General features: G+C 34.3%; 1 protein-coding gene across 1 annotated transcript in view; it reads left to right on the forward strand.

Annotated features, from left to right (window-relative positions):
• gli2a (GLI family zinc finger 2a) overlaps positions 1-18,332 on the forward strand; it is a 155,388-nt gene that overhangs the window by 14,381 nt on the left and 122,675 nt on the right.

Consider the following 18,332-nt stretch of genomic DNA (forward strand, 5'->3'; position numbering starts at 1 on the left):
CAAAAAGAACAACAACAACAATTGTTCAAATCCACTTCATGTTTAAAAAACATCCATAATCACAAAAACATGTGTGGCTTATGCGGTCGGCATTCATAATGTTTCCTCAGCCTAAATGATATTTACCCATAATGATACAGTACACCCTCGAGCTCCCGAGCCAAACTGTACAATAAAATGCGTCCCGTTCAGTAAGTTAGCTGCTAATTACGTTGAAACTACATTACACCGCAACTATAATTGCCTTCACAAGCGTGTAATTAACATTTGCGTCTGTTTCTTTCTGGGAGGACAGACAGAGGGATGACAGCTGGGCCTGTAGCGAGAGAGCGCTAACTACCCATTTGCTTTAGTGACCCGAGCAAATGGTGTGCAGAGAGAGCAAATTCTTTCCTGCGATCTGTGATGTGACACGCAACAGCTGCACAACGCGCCGTTAAAGTATCCTCTCAGTAAGCCTTACCTTATTTATAAACACTTGTAGTATAAACACAGCTCTCATAACGATTTAATTAGGTGCACAAACATATACAACTTGGTTCTCGGTGCACTCAGACAGAGGTCCGCTTTGACCCTCGCTGTGCCGCTTTCTTAAACCATAGACTTTGTTGTAAAAGTCAACATCTGTTTCAGATTTTTTTGGGGAGGACAGAGAGATCAAGCACAGGATATTGCATGTATGGAGGGCTTGAGGGGGAAGGAAAGGTCATCCTCTGGTCTTTTCCGACATTTTTTTTTCTTTTCCCTGCTGGTCATTGGGGTAAATGTGCCTCTAACGGGACGCCGGCTCATCGGGGGTGTCGGTGTTGAAAGGAGGAAGTTATAGTTCTGCCGCTTTGCTCCTAAACCTTTGACCTTTTGCGCTCATTCATTTTCATGTGAGATTCAGATTGGGATGGGAAGTGAGTGCTGGGATATATAGTCTGACTTTGACTTTAAGCTGGGTAAGCATTGTGCTTTTTTTGGCTTTGAAAAATGGTAATTGTTGACATGAGTGTTAAAATTGAAGTAAAAATTAAAGAAAGAGATGGTAAATGTAAAACCTTGAACCAAGTGTTTAGGTTTTTGAAAATTGACAGGAAATAAATGAGCTTTCATTGATGTGTGGTTTGTAAATATGAGACCATATTTAGCTAAGATACAACTATTGAAAATCTAGAATCTGAGGGTTCAAAAAAGTCCACATATTGAGAAAAATCACTTTTAAAAATGTCCAAATGGAGTTATTAACTATACATTCATTCATTCATTTTCTTGTCGGCTGAGTCCCTTTATTAATCTGGGGTCGCCACAGCGGAATGAACCGCCAACTTATCCAGCAAGTTTTTACGAATTTTCTTGTCGGCTTAGTCCCTTTATTAATCTGGGGTCGCCACAGCGGAATGAACCGCCAACTTATCCAGCAAGATTTTACGCAGCGGATGCCCTTCCAGCCGCAACCCATCTCTGGGAAACATCCACACATACACACACACACTCATACTCTACGGACAATTTAGCCAATCCAATTCACCTGTACCGCATGTCTTTGGACTGTGGGGGAAACCGGAGCACCCGGAGGAAACCCACGCGAACGCAGGGAGAACATGCAAACTCCACACAGAAACGCCAACTGAGCCGAGGATCGAACCAGCGACCTTGTTGCTGTGAGGCGAACGTGCTACCCACTGCGCCACTGTGTCGCCTTAACTATATATATGCTATACATATACTGTATATAACTATACAGTACTAACATCAAGTTTTAATATATTTACAGTAGGACATTTACTAAATATCTCATAGAACACAATCTTATAAAGGAAACAAATCATTAATTTTGACTCCTACAATGTATTTTTGAAAATTCCCACAAATTGTTTGTGCTCCTGGGTCACAAAAGCTAAATATTTCTGTTTGACAGGCGAACATTTGTGGAAAACAGGGTGAGTTCAAATGATAATGATGTACTGTTTTCAATTTAGTCTTATGTTGTGTTTTTTGAATGACATAATATGATTATTAAGAAGTGAATAAGAGCTTTTGTTGGTTGAAATTCACTGAACTGTGTTCTAAACACTTATTAATTATTAAATATTAAATTGTCCTCAATCAAAGGTACTCTAAATGCTAAACAGCAAAATTATAAGGCCAAGGCACTCGAAAAAAATAAAAATATTTAAAAAGCCTTTATTAACATTGCAATTCCAATTACATTTTTTAACGCAATGACTTTTATAATAATAAAGACCTTTTAAATATTTTATTCACTTTTTTTCCAAGTGCCTTGGACTCTATTTTGCGCTATATCTTTATGTATCCTTTAGCCAAAGAGCACAGACACATTAATCACCCCTGAACACTTTTTGTTTGATTTTGGATTCATTCATTCATTTTCCTTCGGCTTAGTCGCTTTATTCATCAGGGGTCGCCACAGCGGAATGAACCGCCAACTTATCCAGCATATGTTTTACACAGCGGATGCCCTTCCAGCTGCAACCCAGTGCTGGGAAAGAACCACCCACTCTCAGATGCACGCTCATACACTACAGCCAATTTAGTTTATTCAATACACCTGTAGCACATGTACTTAGACTGTGGGGGAAACCCATAGGAAACCCACGCCAACATGGGCAGAACATGCAATCTCCACACAAAAATGCCAACTGACCCAGCTGGGACTCGAACCTGTGACCTTCTTGCTGTGAGGAGACAGTGCTAACCACTGAGCCACTGTGTCACCTTGATTTTTACTCTAAATACTACTTAAATGCAGCTGCGATATTTACAGTAACTTTACAGTAAAATGGTGTAATTTGTAATGTTTTTTTTTCTTGTAATGTTTTATGATTTCACATTATTCTTCTAAAATTATTCCTTATTGTTATCAATTTTGAAAACTTGTGTTGCTTATTATTATGGGAACACTTTACAACAAGGTTCCGTTATTGTGTGACCATTACTGCACTGTAAAAAATGATATGATCAGTCCTGCACAGCATGTTTTAGTTCATTGTAACTTATTAAACTAATATAATCATGTTCTAACTTAATTTTATAAGTTACACAAGCTTTATTTTAGCCATTTTAACTGAATATAAGTTCAATGGTCTCGTGGTTAATTTGGTTCAGGTTAAAAATTTAAAGCAACCAGGATGTTTTACAGTGTACACTGTAAAACAATGACAAAAGTCAAGACAACAAATATTTTGTATGTTGCTTTAACTTATTTTAATAAGTTAATCAGGATTCAACCAAGTTTTAAAGTTATACAAAGTTTACCTTAATACTTTTAGTCAATTTTATTTATGTAAGTTGAGATAACTTGAAAAGTTAAATTAATTATACTAAATAAATTATGGCTGCAACATTTGTTTTGCAGTTTATTTGTTGATTTTGTTTTGCATTTTATTTTGTCTTGTTTTCTTTGATAAATAAATAAATATAAAGTTCAAAAGTACATAATTTTTTAGATAATACTAAATTCTCTAACATCATATTGTCTTTATTTGGTGGATTTCTTTTGAATAAAAGCAACCATTTCTTTAAAAAGACATTGTTTAAAAAGATTCCAAGCTATAATGAAAAAAGGGGTTGCAGTAAACATTCAAAGTGATGTAGTTGTGGCTCAGTGGGAGTAATTAGTAAAGCTACTTCATTATAATGCTGAGAAAATGCAATTACTAATGTATTATTGATAACCATTTTGGAGTGACTTCCCCGACCCTGCTGACCTCTTGACACTATAGATGCACTCCACATTTGTAACATTATCCATTTTGCTGACTGACAAGAAGACACATACCACATGCAAACAGACACTGAACATGCCATTAAGATGAAGTGTGAAGTAAGTCTTATCACTTCACCTTTAATTGCTTGTTAATGGATTCTTTTGAATGTAGTTCTCACTTGCGCTTATGGCTGCACAGATTAGAGCAAGAGTAATGATTAATATCACCACCATGGTTCTGTGCAGAAGATAAGATGCCAGAGAAGACAGAGATCTGCAAATAAGAGAAAGTTTGCATTCCATTGTGTTTGTGAAAGGCAAGCCGGAACAAAGCTGAAAAGGAATGAGGCTCCAAGCCAAACATATTTATTCCATTAGCATACAGAAAGTGTTTGTTTGTTAATTTAGCTGCATTTATTTATGTTTATTCTTTGCTTTGTTTTTTTGCTGGGCTTCTAGACTTGCAGTCATACTTTTCTTGATGTACTGTATCTGGGTCAGATTTTTTTTCACAAGATCACAAATCTTGTTTGATTTTGTTTTAACCATGTACACCCTTATGGACATTTTTGTCTCTTAAGTTTTGTGTTAAATGTAAACAAGATTGCTTTTGTAATGCCACCCTCATTTGCTTTCAGTGGTCTTTTGTGGCTTTTACATTATATTTTTTGCACTATTTCTTCTCTGGATTCGTATAAAAATGCCCTCACTGAAACTTATTCAAGTATATGTATTCAGTGCCATTTGAGCAAACACACTTTTTTGCTGGAAGGGCAATTTTCTTTATTTTTTGCCTTTTTTTTTCAGGGTTACCCTGTGGAGCAAATAATTGCTTTTCTCCTGTTTTCTACTTTTGATCACTCTGGTCCAAATTAATAAAAATGATGCCTATATGTTTATGTGGGTTTGTTGGTATTTGGAAATTTGAGTTTGTTTTTGTATGTACATAGCAATAAATTGTATGTTTGAGCGTGTTAAGTGACAGTGTAACAAAAAAAATAATTTCTAAATTAATGTTTCTGATCAGTAGCTTACCCTAACTTACTTATAAATGTGTTAAAAGTTAAAAAAAAAATAATAATAAAAAAATACCAACAACAACAGCTTAACCTGCAAAGGAATAGATATTCTAGTTTTTCATTATTTCTATAATGAAATTATGTAAACATGAAGTTTGAAATGAAGTAGGTAAAAAAAATAAAATAAAAATCACACTCGTAGCATTTCAATATGGTAGTACAGTATATCAGCACTGGTGGTGCCTTAGTTTCCCCACTAGTGACGATACAGCCATACCGCACTGCTTCGAGTGTAATATTTAGTTTTTACAAGCGTTCGACAGCATAATAATATATATAAAAGAGAAAAACATTTAAAAATCTTTTTGTACGTGGGGCTACTTTCTTTCGCCACTCATTCACATCTGCAGCTGACTGTCAGAACAGCAGAAACTGTTGCTACTTCACATCACTTTAGAGCTAGTGTTTAAATGATTCTCTAGCATGTCTAAAATGATGACAAAACGTGATTTTGCTCGCATTTTAGGATTATAAGGCTGAACGACATGAAATGCAATCAGTCTACAGAGATTTTTCAGTATTTCTCTGTTGCAGTTGGGAGATCACAATAATTAACCCTGAAAAAGCCAAAGCAAAGCAAACACTTGCAGATTACCATGGTATAAATGCAGCACTACAACATTCAAAAGAAAGAGATCGACTTAGAGTGTCACTTGCCAGTTTTATAATGATTTGTTCTGCTGTAATCTGAAATTTATGCTGAGTTTTTTTTCTCCCCTTAGCACATATTATCTGGTCTCCGATGCCATCTTGTGGCAGAACGTCAACCCTCTTTTCTCTGCTCAATAACAGGCTAATGGCCGCTGACGCGCTGTATCTCAGAATATATAAATACTTAAAATAGGCACTATCCTTATAAACAAACTGCATAGTTGCAATCTGAACGACAACAGTCTTTCCTTAAAAAGTCTCAAAAGTACATTATGTTGTCCAACAGCTGCAATATTTGACAAACTGTAGTGAGTTCATTTCTCTGCTTGCCATGTGGGCGGAGTAATTCACAAGGGTGAAAAGGCTGTAAGAGTGCTGTTATTGCAGAATATCACACAGCTATCAGTCAGATTCGAGAACTAAACTTACACACATTTGTTATACTATTTAAACTTTTTTTTTACATGAACATTTTTGTCCTCAGGACCTATGTGTAACTTTTTAAAATAATTTGTTTATTAAAGTCACCAGCTACTGACACTTTCTAATAATATAAATAAAACGTGCATACAAGCAAAACAAAATTAATATATGTGACAAATCAGTGAGTTTTCCACATATATTTTTTCCTACAGCAGGAATTTTTATTATTATTTAATTCTAATTCTAGCCCTTATATAAAGTTCAACTTTATGCACAACATTCAGAAGTAGAAATAAAATCCAACTAAAAGTTTAGCCTATTTTTATTTTTTTTTTTGCTGCTGTTGTTGTTGTTTTTGTTGTTGTAAATAGTCTCATTTGTTTAAGAAGTTGTATAATATCTCTTTTTGTTTGTGTTTTAAAATGTAATTCATTTCCATAATGGTAAATGCTGAATTTCCAGCAGCCATAACTGCAGTCTTCAGTGTCACATGATACTTCAGAAATCATTCTCATAATTTATTGAACATTTTCAGCTCTGTATGATGGTACATGAATGTGCTTCTTCAGCCTCCGTTTGATTGTTCAGAACAGCGAAAGGGTTTTCTCTCTCATTATCTCTGGGTTTTTGTCGACCTGTCCTTTTTTTCACCCTCATGGTCCTGTGGGATGGATGGTCTTTTTTTCACACCTGTTGCTTCCTTTCAGTCTGATTACAGGCACAGAAAGAAGCAGTCAAAGCTGCCTGTCACGCATTCAGGGAAAAATGAAGGAAAGTTCACGGTGCTTCCTGGAAGAAAAACACTTTTGACACTTCGGGAGTCCACATAATTGCTGGTGTTAAGTAGTTGGTGTAATTGCATTCCTCAAAATGGAGGGAAAGTTGCGTGAAGATGAAGCAGATTGTGTCTTGCTTTGTTGCTCGACTGCATTCGGCTTTGTCAGACCATTCTGGAAGGGAAATTCAATTTACAACTAGTGTAAAGAGAATCAGACGTCCACTGTAAAACCTGATGAGTTCAGATTATTCCAAACATTTGTGGAAATGTCATTTATATAGTAAACGGACACATTTGACTTTTATTTTGTTTATTTGTACTACGTTAATGTTTATAAAGAGAGTGGAAGAATCTAGCTGTCTCTCTACTAATCACAATGTTAACTATAACTTAATAAATATTGACTACACTGCATTGTGCAGTTTGTTTTACTAAAACTAAAACTAAGTTTTGCGTATTAAGAGCAAGAGTTTTTAACTATCAAAAAAGAGGCAGTTTTTATTCAATTGTTTGTTGTGGATCATGCAGTGTATATAAATTCTCGAAGTTTTTTTCTTGTACTCATCCTTAACCAAACCACAGGCTCTACTCTTCTACAGGGTAACCCTACAAATTACATGAACATAACTCTAACCTCTGTACATCCCAAGGTAGCACAATTCTAAAGGAATAGTTCTCCTAAAAGTGAAAGTTCTGTCATCATTTACTCACCCTCCACTTGTTTAAAGCCAGAGTTTTTGTTGAACACAAAATAATAAATACTGAAGAAATCTGGAAACCAGTGACCATTGACTTCCATAGGATTTGTTTTTCTACTATGAAAGTTGGTGATTAACAACCATAGCTTTTTTTTTTTTTTTCAAAATATCTTCTTTAGTGTTACAAAAAAACTCAATCTTTTTTAAATAACGATTTTAAAGCACTTGAAGGTGAGTAAATGGTTAATACATTTTCATTTTTGGATGATTTATTCTTTTAACACCTAATTTATCCCTCGCAATGTTAATATTGTGCGAAAAACACACAATTATTCTTCATTTCAACATTTATTTAGCTTTTTCAGTCAAAAACGCTGAATACTGGGAAATAAACTCAGATTTTTCTTAGTTTAGGTTCATCATAAAGGCAAAATATGTAGATTTATTTTAATGAAAATATCCAAAAACCTTAATTATGTACTTTTATCTCAAATACTGAAGAATGTTCAAATCCAGAGAAACAAGCTATTTAAAATGGTGACACAAACTGTGTCACTTTTTCGCCATTTTAATTAGGTTAAATATACTTGATTTTTTTGTTTCTTTTTTGTTTTATATAAAACATGGAAACACCAAAGACTCTTTTATAAGTTGTGCATTTTTTTGACTGCACAGAGCAGCGTTACAACAGAAAAGAGGCTTTTTTTATAAAATTGTTTGTTGTGGATCATTCATTCAGTACATAAAATCTTAAACGTTTGTTTCTACTTAAGCCTGATTTATACTTCTGCGTCAAACACCGGCGTATGCTACGGCGCTGACGCATAGCCCTTCGCCGTGGCCGTCGCCGTCACTGACGTGCACCTCTCAAAAAATGTAACTACACGTCGCAACGACGCGTAGCGTAAGCTCTGTGATTGGTCGGCTTGGTAGCGCTGACGAGTCTGGGCGGGGCCGAGAGCCGCGCGAAAGGCGCGAGCGATTGTTTACAAGTGTGGAGTCCGTGAAGGAGCTCCGGATGGAAAGTTTTGTTTTGTGTTTACCTCATAGTTAAAGTTGTTGCACGTCCGCCGGTTCCTGCCTCAAAATGAGCGAGTTTGAGCCACTTGTACATCCCGGAAGTGTTCAGGAAATGCAAAAAAGCACAGAAGAAACTCGACACAGAGGAACATTTACACATCACTGCCAACTAGCGTTTCGGAAGTGTTAATGCAGACCAACAGAGACAGCGCGCAGAAGTATAAATGCACAGCCACGCGTGTTGCATGCGCCGTGGGTTACGCCGGTCACCTGACGCAGAAGTATAAATCAGGCTTTATCCTTAACTAAACCACAGGCTCTACTCTTTACTACAAGGATAACCCTACAAATTGCAGCATAACATTAACCTCTGTACATCCCAACGTAGCAAAATATTAAAGCAATAGTTCACCTAAAAGTGAAAATTCTGGCATCATTTACTCACCCTCCACTTGTTCAAAGCTTGAGTTTCTGTTGAACCCAAAAGAAGAAATACTGAAGAAGTTTAAAAACCAGTAACCACCGACTTCCCTAGTATTTTTGTTTTTCCTACTATGAAAGTCAGTGTTTCATGACCACAGCTTTTTTTCAAAATATCTTCTTTATTTTTAAAAAACTAAAAGATTTGAAACCACTTAAAGGTGAGTAAATACTAAAATAAATGAACTATTCCTTTAATGCCCAATTTATCCCTCGCTATGTTAATCCTGTGCAAAAACGTACAATAATACCTCATTTCAACATGTATTTAGCTTTTTTAGTCGAAAACGTTGCATACTGGGAAATAAAATCAGATTTCACTCAGTTTAATTTCATAGTAAAGGCACAATATGAAGATTTATTTTAATCAAAATCTCCAAAAACCACTTGAACAGTTTTATGTGTTTTGCTTAATTATGTACTTACATTTATCCTAAATACTAAAGAATGTTAAAATCCAGCGAAATAAGCTATTTACACTAGTGACACAAACTGTCACTTTGTCCCCATTTTAATTATGTCAAATACCCTCAACATCCAGTTTTGTTTTATAATAAAACATAAAATGCATTTAATAATATGATAAAACATTGCTGCTTTTCCCCTACGTGTTCATGACTGGAAGAACCGAATGCAGTCAAATGTGGCATAATAAAAGCTCAGCTTCTTTTGTGCAGTGTCGTGCTCATTTCTCATCAGCAATTCATATGCTGCTTCATATCACCATGATGAGAATTTTGGATTACTTCTGCAGGAGTCTCATAGGATGTAATGTAGACAACAACTACCATGATTCCTCACTCAGTCATTGCGTCATCAAACTACGGCTTTGTTTGTTGTGAACGCTCACCCTCTAGTGGTGAAAAATTACATTCTGTGCCTTTAATACAATCAGGATTTCAGTTCACATAACTTATGTCTGATAAGTACAGTAAACTTTCATCAATGTTTGAGTGAATGTGTGTTCATGTCATTCTTGGATACTATATCACATGCTCCATTGCAGAACGCTGTAGATGGTCAAATGTGGCATAATAAAAGCTCAGCTTTTTTTCGTGCAGTGTCACGCTTATTTCTCATCAGCTATTGCTTCAGCACTATTGTTTGACTTTCAGCCTCACTCTGCTTCATACTTCTATGATGGGAATTTTGAATACTTTAGCTCATCCATAAACATGATTTCTACAGCAGTCCTATAGGATGTAACGTAGTCTCCTATGATTCCACACTCATTCATGGCGTCATCAAATTATGTCTTTGTTTGTTGTGAATATGCACCCTCTAGTGGTGAAATTACATATCGTACCTTTAATACAATCAGATTTTTAGTTCACATAACTTATGTCTATTAAGTACAGTAAACTTTCATCAATGTTTGAGTGAAAGTTTGGTAATTTCACTGTCGGATACTATATCACATGCTCTTTTGCAGAACGCTGTAGTTGAACTGACAGGGTTTGATCATTAGCTCTGGATTTGTCAAGGTGGTCAATCCTTGGGCAGTAGGATTTTGTGAACGGTCACGGCTGAACTTTCTGGCTCAGCAGTCGGTGGGTAATGCGGTAGGGGGCGGCTATGGAGGATTAGCCCGCAAGCCTGCGTGGTCTCACACCCCTGAGATTCTGATCCTTTTCACACGCTGCATTTGTCAAAGCAGCCACGCAGAAGAACAGAGTCGCTTTCTTGTTGCTTTTTCACCCTCATCACCACCTGTCCATTCGCTTACATACACCTGTACAGGCAGGTCTTCTCATCAAAGTGTTAGGTTTAGATTACTGACAAACATGGACTAGAAAAGAGCAATATGGGGGAGTGATTTATCAGCTATGCAGATCAGTCAATAATTTGGGCAGTTTTAGGTTGATTAGCTATGCCAAGTTGGCCAGTTTGAGAGTCTGTAATACACTGCAAAAAATTATGATCACTTAGTCATGACAAACAAATGTTTTAAGTTAATTGTAACTAATTAAACTAAGTTAATCATGTTCTAAATTAATTTTATAAGTTAGGCAAGCTGTTTTAAGTCAGCTTCATATAATGTAAGTTCACATGACTCATACAGTTAACTTGATTCAAAATTGAACACAACAAACTACAAATAAAAGCTTGATAATCACAAGTTAACCATGTTTTTTAAAGTTATAGTTACCCCCCCCCCCCACCCAAAAAAAAAAAACATTTATTCGACCTTTACTTGTTCAAAATATATTTGAGTTCCTTTCTTTTGTTGAACACAAAAGAAGATATTTGGAAGAACCCTGGTAGCTGACCCCCCCCCCCTCCTAATGACTTCCATTTGTTTACTTACAATACAAAATATCTTCTTTTGGGTTCAACAGAAGAACGATACTGATTAGGGTTTAAAACCAACGTGTGGGAGAACAAATGAAGTCATTTTCATTTTTGGATGAACTAAACCATTAAATATGGTGTTTCTAGTAAAGCTGTGGTTATACAAATCATCATGTCAATAAAAAAAGGTTACTACTTTTCTACCATAATAAAACTAAGGTCGTTTGCATAAATAGGGATTTCTAAGGGATTTCTTAATAGCTTTTAGTAAATATGTTGTGTATATTTAGATTTTTTGTTGTTGGTTTTTAAATTTAAAATGAAAAGAGGTCTTCAAACATAAAAAAAAAATAAAGGTGTAAAACATCTTTCATTGTGTTCATACATTAGAGTGTATGAACCTGTTTTGTGTATCAATTTATTTGCTCATTCTTCATTCATTCATTTATTCATTTATTTATTTATTTATTTATTTATTTGAGATATAAAATATAGATTATGATACATTTTCTCCATGATTTACAGATGACTGAAATTCATTCATTTATTCATTCATTTTCTTTTCGGCTAAGTCCCTTTATTAATCTGGGGTCGCCACAGCGAAATGAACCCCCAACTTATCCAGCATATGTTTTACGCAGCGAGGCCCTTACAGCCACAACCCATCACTGGGAAACCCACTAAAATATTTAATAGAAAACATTTTAAATTGCAAAAAATACTCTACAATAAAGAAATACTTGTAGAGTTCTTAAACTGCACTTACCCCAAACTTTTCAAATTCAATTTAACCATATGTACAGGACATACAGGGAATTGAAATCAAGTTGTTCTCAGACCCTAGGTACCTAACATGTAATATTAATACAAAAAGTAGAAATTTAAATAGAAATGATTTAATAGAAATAAATATGTTTAGACATCTAATATAATCTAAAAATGTAAGTAAAAAATAAACATTCGTAAACAATACAATTACACTTGGGCAGCACGGTGACGCAGTGGGTAGCACAATCGCCTCCAAGCAAGAAGGTCACTAGGTCAGTTGGCGTTTCTGTGTGGACTTTGCATGTTCTCCTCGTGTTTGCTTGGGTTACCTTTGGGTGCTTCGGTTTCCAAAAACAGTCCAAAGACATGCGGTACAGGTGAATTGAATAAGCTAAATTGACTGTAGTGTAAAACATGTGCTGGATAAGTTGGTGGTTCATTCCACTGTCGTGATCCCTTTTTAATAAAAGGACTAAGCCAAAAAGAAAATGTATGATGAATTACACTTAAAGACACATGGCAAGGAGTGCAAGCCAGAGTTGTGCCGGATATAGTGCAAAAAGTACAGTATAATGCAAAACAGAATATAGTGCAAAAAATAGTATCAGCACCAGCTCCCTTTCAAATAGTATCAGCTCCAAACTCTAGAATAGCATTTTTAACTATTATTGAAATTCTTATGATCAATCATCTTTGACAGGTGTTTATGAGTCATTGTTACAGTGTGTCTGTTCCAGGTCTGTGTTTGGCTGTACTTTTAGGTGTTACCGGCAAAAGAAGGAGATTCGAGCCAGCAATAGCATGTTTGTGTTTGACTAACGTCCTCAAAAGGGATTCATTTCATTTAACATTCTCTTTTAACAATCATGCTAATGATATGGAACAAGAAAAACCATGAATCCTGGATGACTCTTTCCATTAGAGACGTATAGAAACGTCCCTGTTGTTATATTTGGCTGGTGCGCTTTTGATGACAACAACTCACAAGCAACATTAGTAGGCTTCATCATTAATGTATAAATGAATCCTTTGACATGTACGATGTTTAGTTACATCTCCGAAGGAAAGTGTGAGGAGGTGTCAGTGAGACAGGATGGCAAATGTACCTTTTTGGCTAACAAGAACTGAGACAGATGCTTTCCAACTCCAACAGTCCACCTCTAATCGGCTTACCTTGGCAAAGGGATGTTTAACTGGCACAAGAAAGGCCTGATGAATGTGGCCACAGGTACTCTTACAGAATACTGAACTTTAAAAAAAAGAAGCTATTTTGGATTATTGTGTAGAAACAACGTTCGAAAGGTCAAAAGTAAAGCATCATTTACTTTGCGTGCATAATTCTCCTATTGCACCACAAGTAATATGCTTGTTGTTGTTTTTAGGCGGTGTTTGTAATATGATAAATGCAGGCTTGCAGGTTTTGGGCTTTTGATTTGTAGAAAGGATTAGTAAAGTGCATCACAAAATGCCTTGTACCACAGTACAGTTCAAATATCAAAGGCTGCAAAAATCATAATATAATAATAATAAAAATTATGTACATCAATATTGAGATCAGGATAATTGAATACATCTCATTGACTTTTAAAATTGAATAAATACATAGATAAATAAATAATAAGTAAATAAAAAAAATTATAAATAAGTAAGTTTAATATAAATAAATAAGTAAATAAATAATAAGAAATACAATACAATTAATAAATTAATATAAACAAACAAGTAAATACATAATTAAATAAATACAAATAAATAAAAAAATAAGAAAATAAATAAATAAATGAAAGATAAATAAATTATTGAATAAATAAATAAAAATAAATAAGAACATAAATAAATAAAATTATCACATAATGATTTATTTATTTTTAAATGGATTTTCCATTTAAAATATGCATTAAGGTGCATAATAAACATTAAGCTAAAAAGAAAATAGTAAATAAATATAAAACAATAATACTACTGTTAATTCCAAAAAAAAAAAAACAACAACAACAAACAAATATAAATATATAAGGGATAAAAACAAAACAAATGCTGAGTATATGTAAATTGAAAAAAATTATAAAAATAATAAATAGAATGTTCAGCATTTTACAATGTTTGTTTATTCAATTATATAAATAAATAAACAAATGATAAGTAAATAAATAAATGATAAATAAGAAAATAAAATATATATTTAAAAATAAAAGGGTATTTCTGACTAATTTAGTTCTTTATATGTTCAAAATTAATAAATTGCAATGCATTATTAGATTGATTATAGCAATGTTTTTCTACTACCTTCTAAAAGCTTCTACCCTTTTTAAGAAAAGCAAAACTAAACTTGGCACAATAATAGTTTTATTGTGATTATCCTATTTTTCTTAAGAGTTAAAAATTATATAAATATAAAATAAAATATATATAGATGAATTACCATTTTTTAAATCCACTCTCACCTTTTCTATGCAAGTCACATTATATGAGTGCTATAATGTGAAGAGAATTGTTTATAAAATCAATCTAGAAGGCAAGGCACTCTTTGCAAAGTGTATTAAACCTGTTCACTTTCTGCAGAACAAACAACCCGGGCAGCCGCAATCAGACACTTGAATGGCCTCAGTTTGGACCTCCTTTCAATCCTAAACCGCTCGCTGTTTGCTCTGAACCAAGGATAATCTTGTAGGTTACACAAAGTTAAACAAGCGGCGTGCTGCCAAGTCATCTGCCTTCAGCACAGGCACTTGAGCAGGCCTCTGCTCAGCTCGCTGTCTGCTTTGTCTCTTCTGGTAACATGGCGTTTCTACAACGGCTCTTCTAAGCTCTCAAAACAAACAGACGAGTCATGAGACGGGCAGAGGGAAGTCAAGGATTTCTCTTTACAATTGTAGTTTATATAATGGAAACATTTCAGTCACACCCTTTCAATGCTACTTGGAAGCTTTTGCATTCGTGTAACTATTGGGAGAATATTTTTTGCATTCAGTAATGCACTTGGCGTGCAATGGCGTAGTTTGTGCTGAACAATTCCAGTTTTGTTCGCACATGTACCAAACTATTAAACTGATGGTTTAACCTCTGCAAATAGGGAAGTTTGTGTTTTGTAAGTCCTTATTTAAACAAACTAATATAAATTCTTAAATCTTAAGTATGTTGTTTTTTTTGGTGTGAGTTAACTTCACCAGATATTATGGTGCACATCATAGTGGTTTTTGGTAACGAACAGCTCTCAAATTTCAAAATTCTTTTTGTTTTTATAGTTATATTTTTAGGGTTTTTTCAACTTTATTAGATAGGACAGTCACAGTGAGAGATAGGAAGGATTGGCAAAGGACCTCAAGCCTAGAATCGAACTTGCGACGCCTTTTCCACGAGATGAGACTAAACACTAAATTGGGTTTACAAGAATGAGACTTTTACACTATTTTTAAGAAATCCTCAATAATGAAATATATGGATCGAAAAAAATATTTTATTCAACTGAAAAAAAAACACAAATTGCAAAATTATTTTTGCTTTTTTAAAATCAACTTGTAATGATTGTTATTTTACTTCTATTTCAATGAGTTCTATTTGCAGTAAAGGACATGCAAACACTGCAAAATAGTTTGCTAATAGCCTATGTGAATGGAAAATAGTCTTTTTATGTATAATTTTAAATATTAGCAATATATATATATATATATATATATATATATATACATATATATATATATATATATATATATATATATATATATATATATATATATATATATATATATATATATATATATATAAGAATAAAAATGTTTTTTTATTTAATTAGAAAAAAAGTCACAATGCAAAACAATTTAGGTGCTTTTTAAAACATTTTTCATTTTTATTTAAATTAATTCTATGTCGTAAAAGACATGCAAGCACTGTTAAATATTTAGCTATAAACTTAGCTGAACAAAAAAAAAATCATGTCATTTTTGGTATTTTTCATTTAATAAATCAGTTTCACTTTATTTTAGCAAGATTTCATTCATGCCCCTGTGACTCACTCTGAGCTACTGGATGCGATCTTGTGAATATGAAGTAAGGACTGATAAAGAGAGAGTTGTTTTAATGGAGTTTGATACCGCACGCTGAATGGAAAAAAAATGAAAAATCATCTTTTCCCGGACAGCATAAACTTGTGTTCCGTGTTGATGATGTTCAAGAGTTTTTTCAGTGAGTGAGTGAGTGAGTGAGTGAGTGAGTGAGTGAGTGAGTGAGTGAGTGAGTGAGTGAGTGAGTGAGTGAGTGAGTGAGTGAGTGAGTGAGTGAGTGAGTGAGTGAGTGAGTGAGTGAGTGAGTGAGTGAGTGAGTGAGTGAGTGAGTGAGTGAGTGAGTGAGTGAGTGAGTGTGTGTGTGTGTGTGTGTGTGTGTGTTCACGTGCTTAGCTGTGTATGTCAGTGGTGCTTTACTGACTTGCTAGGTGCAGAGAATAGTGTCAAACTGCCGTGTATGTATGTCCTGTCGCAAAATGTGGCTAAAAAATCCTTCAAGGTGTTACTAGTTCGATTACAGCTTTTACATATCTGCACTTCAATAATGTGACTAAAATAGGACTACTCCACATGTCTTAATTCCATTTGTGTTTACGACCATTATGACTTTTAGCATGTCTGTGCTATAAGTGTTATTCCATTACATGGATATAAACCATAATGTGTGTGGCTGCAGTTGTAGCCTATGTTACATGCAGCACCCGCTAAACTTCGGTGAAAAAAGTGGTTTCATCACACCTGCCCGTCCAACCGAGTGACAAGCACAACTCCGAGGCCAGCCTGGGTTGCCAGGTGTGTGCAAAGCACTAGATTTGCAGATCGAATCCAATCCTGCCTCCAATCTTCAATGCTAATTTGACCCTCACGCTCCATCATAACATCACAACTCACAAGAAAACTTTTCACCTTGACGAGAAATCTCGTGGCGATTTAATCTCGCGAGATCTCATCATACGAGATCTTGTCACACCCCTATCAGGTCACTTAAGCACTTAACTGCTAGGCTATCATTGCCACTTAACTTACTTCCATCTTAATGTGAAACTGAAGCTTTAAATGGTGTTTTGATGTTCTTGAATGTGTTGTGACTGATTGCGGTAGGGCTGAACAATATATCGTTTAAGCATCGATATTGCAGTATGTGTGTGTGCGCAATAGTCACATCACAAGATTAAATTACTTATTAAATATAAAAAAGGAAGATATTATTAAATATTATTTATATGGTTTTATTTTTTTATGTTTATATTTGAATGCTGTTAGGCTCCTTATTTATATATGCTTGTAATGTATTACATTTTATGCAGATGTCTTTATGACAAAGAATTAATCATACCCAAGTAAGAATGGGAAAATAACCGTTTTCAAGGTATACCGCGGTTTTTAAAAGTCAAGGTTTTAAAACCGTCAAAATTTTCTGCAATACCGTTCCTTAGGTATGTGCATGATATTTTATTTAAGTTTTTTTTTTTTTTTTTTTAGGACGTTTTTTTCAGATGGAAATATATCTATAGATGCTTTTTACGCTTGTTTTGTTTGTTTTGTTTTTTACGACAACAGCATCTTCAGAAGGAAATATATCTATATATAGCTGTTTTAAATAGAAAAAAATAGTTTTTGAAAGAAATGAAGACAGAAGAAGTTAATAATTAATTGAGCCTGGCATGTTTACTCTTCTAAAACATTTTAAATGTTTCTCAAATAAAATATATTGTGTTCAAAAGGGATTTTATTTTAAACCCAGACATTAAAAAAGAATATATATTTAGAGATGGAATCATAATACCGTGATACTGTGAAACCGTCATATTTTTATCCAAGGTTATCATACAGTCAGAATCTTATACCGGCCCTTGCCTATACCCAAGTCAATCTTTCCTATTAGAACCATTTAAATCATCTAGTGAAATTATAATCGAATCACTTTGATGAAAGGTGATGATCCACTTTAAATGTTAACTACTGTAGACTAGGGTCGCACGGTTTACCGATACTATGGTAGTATCGCGATTCGCAATGATCCGAATCCGATTTCACAATGGTCTCAGGGGATTGGAATTTGAGGAGTAATTAATAACAAAATTTTCCTTTTTGGTTGCAATAACACCTCAATGCTATATTTAATATCATTTACACTCTGTGTTTATCAGTGTTTTTAATTAGCTGTTATTTTTGCAACATAAGCTCATGTCTCTTTACTTAACCTGATCAAGGGATTGAATAACTGGACAAACTAGTGGACTGACCTCAGTGCACACAGAATTAAATGTTGTCTAAATGAAAGCCTGTCAAAAAAGAGTTTGGTTAAATTCTTCTGAGAACTGTGAAGATTATCTTATCCATGTTTGTATGAAATATATCAAAGAAAAAAAAATAGTTATAGTGGTCCCTCCATTAACAGCCATTTTTAATTGAATTTGTGCCAGTGAT

Source organism: Danio rerio, chromosome 9 (assembly GCF_049306965.1).
Source record: "Danio rerio strain Tuebingen ecotype United States chromosome 9, GRCz12tu, whole genome shotgun sequence".
NCBI lineage: Eukaryota > Metazoa > Chordata > Actinopteri > Cypriniformes > Danionidae > Danio > Danio rerio.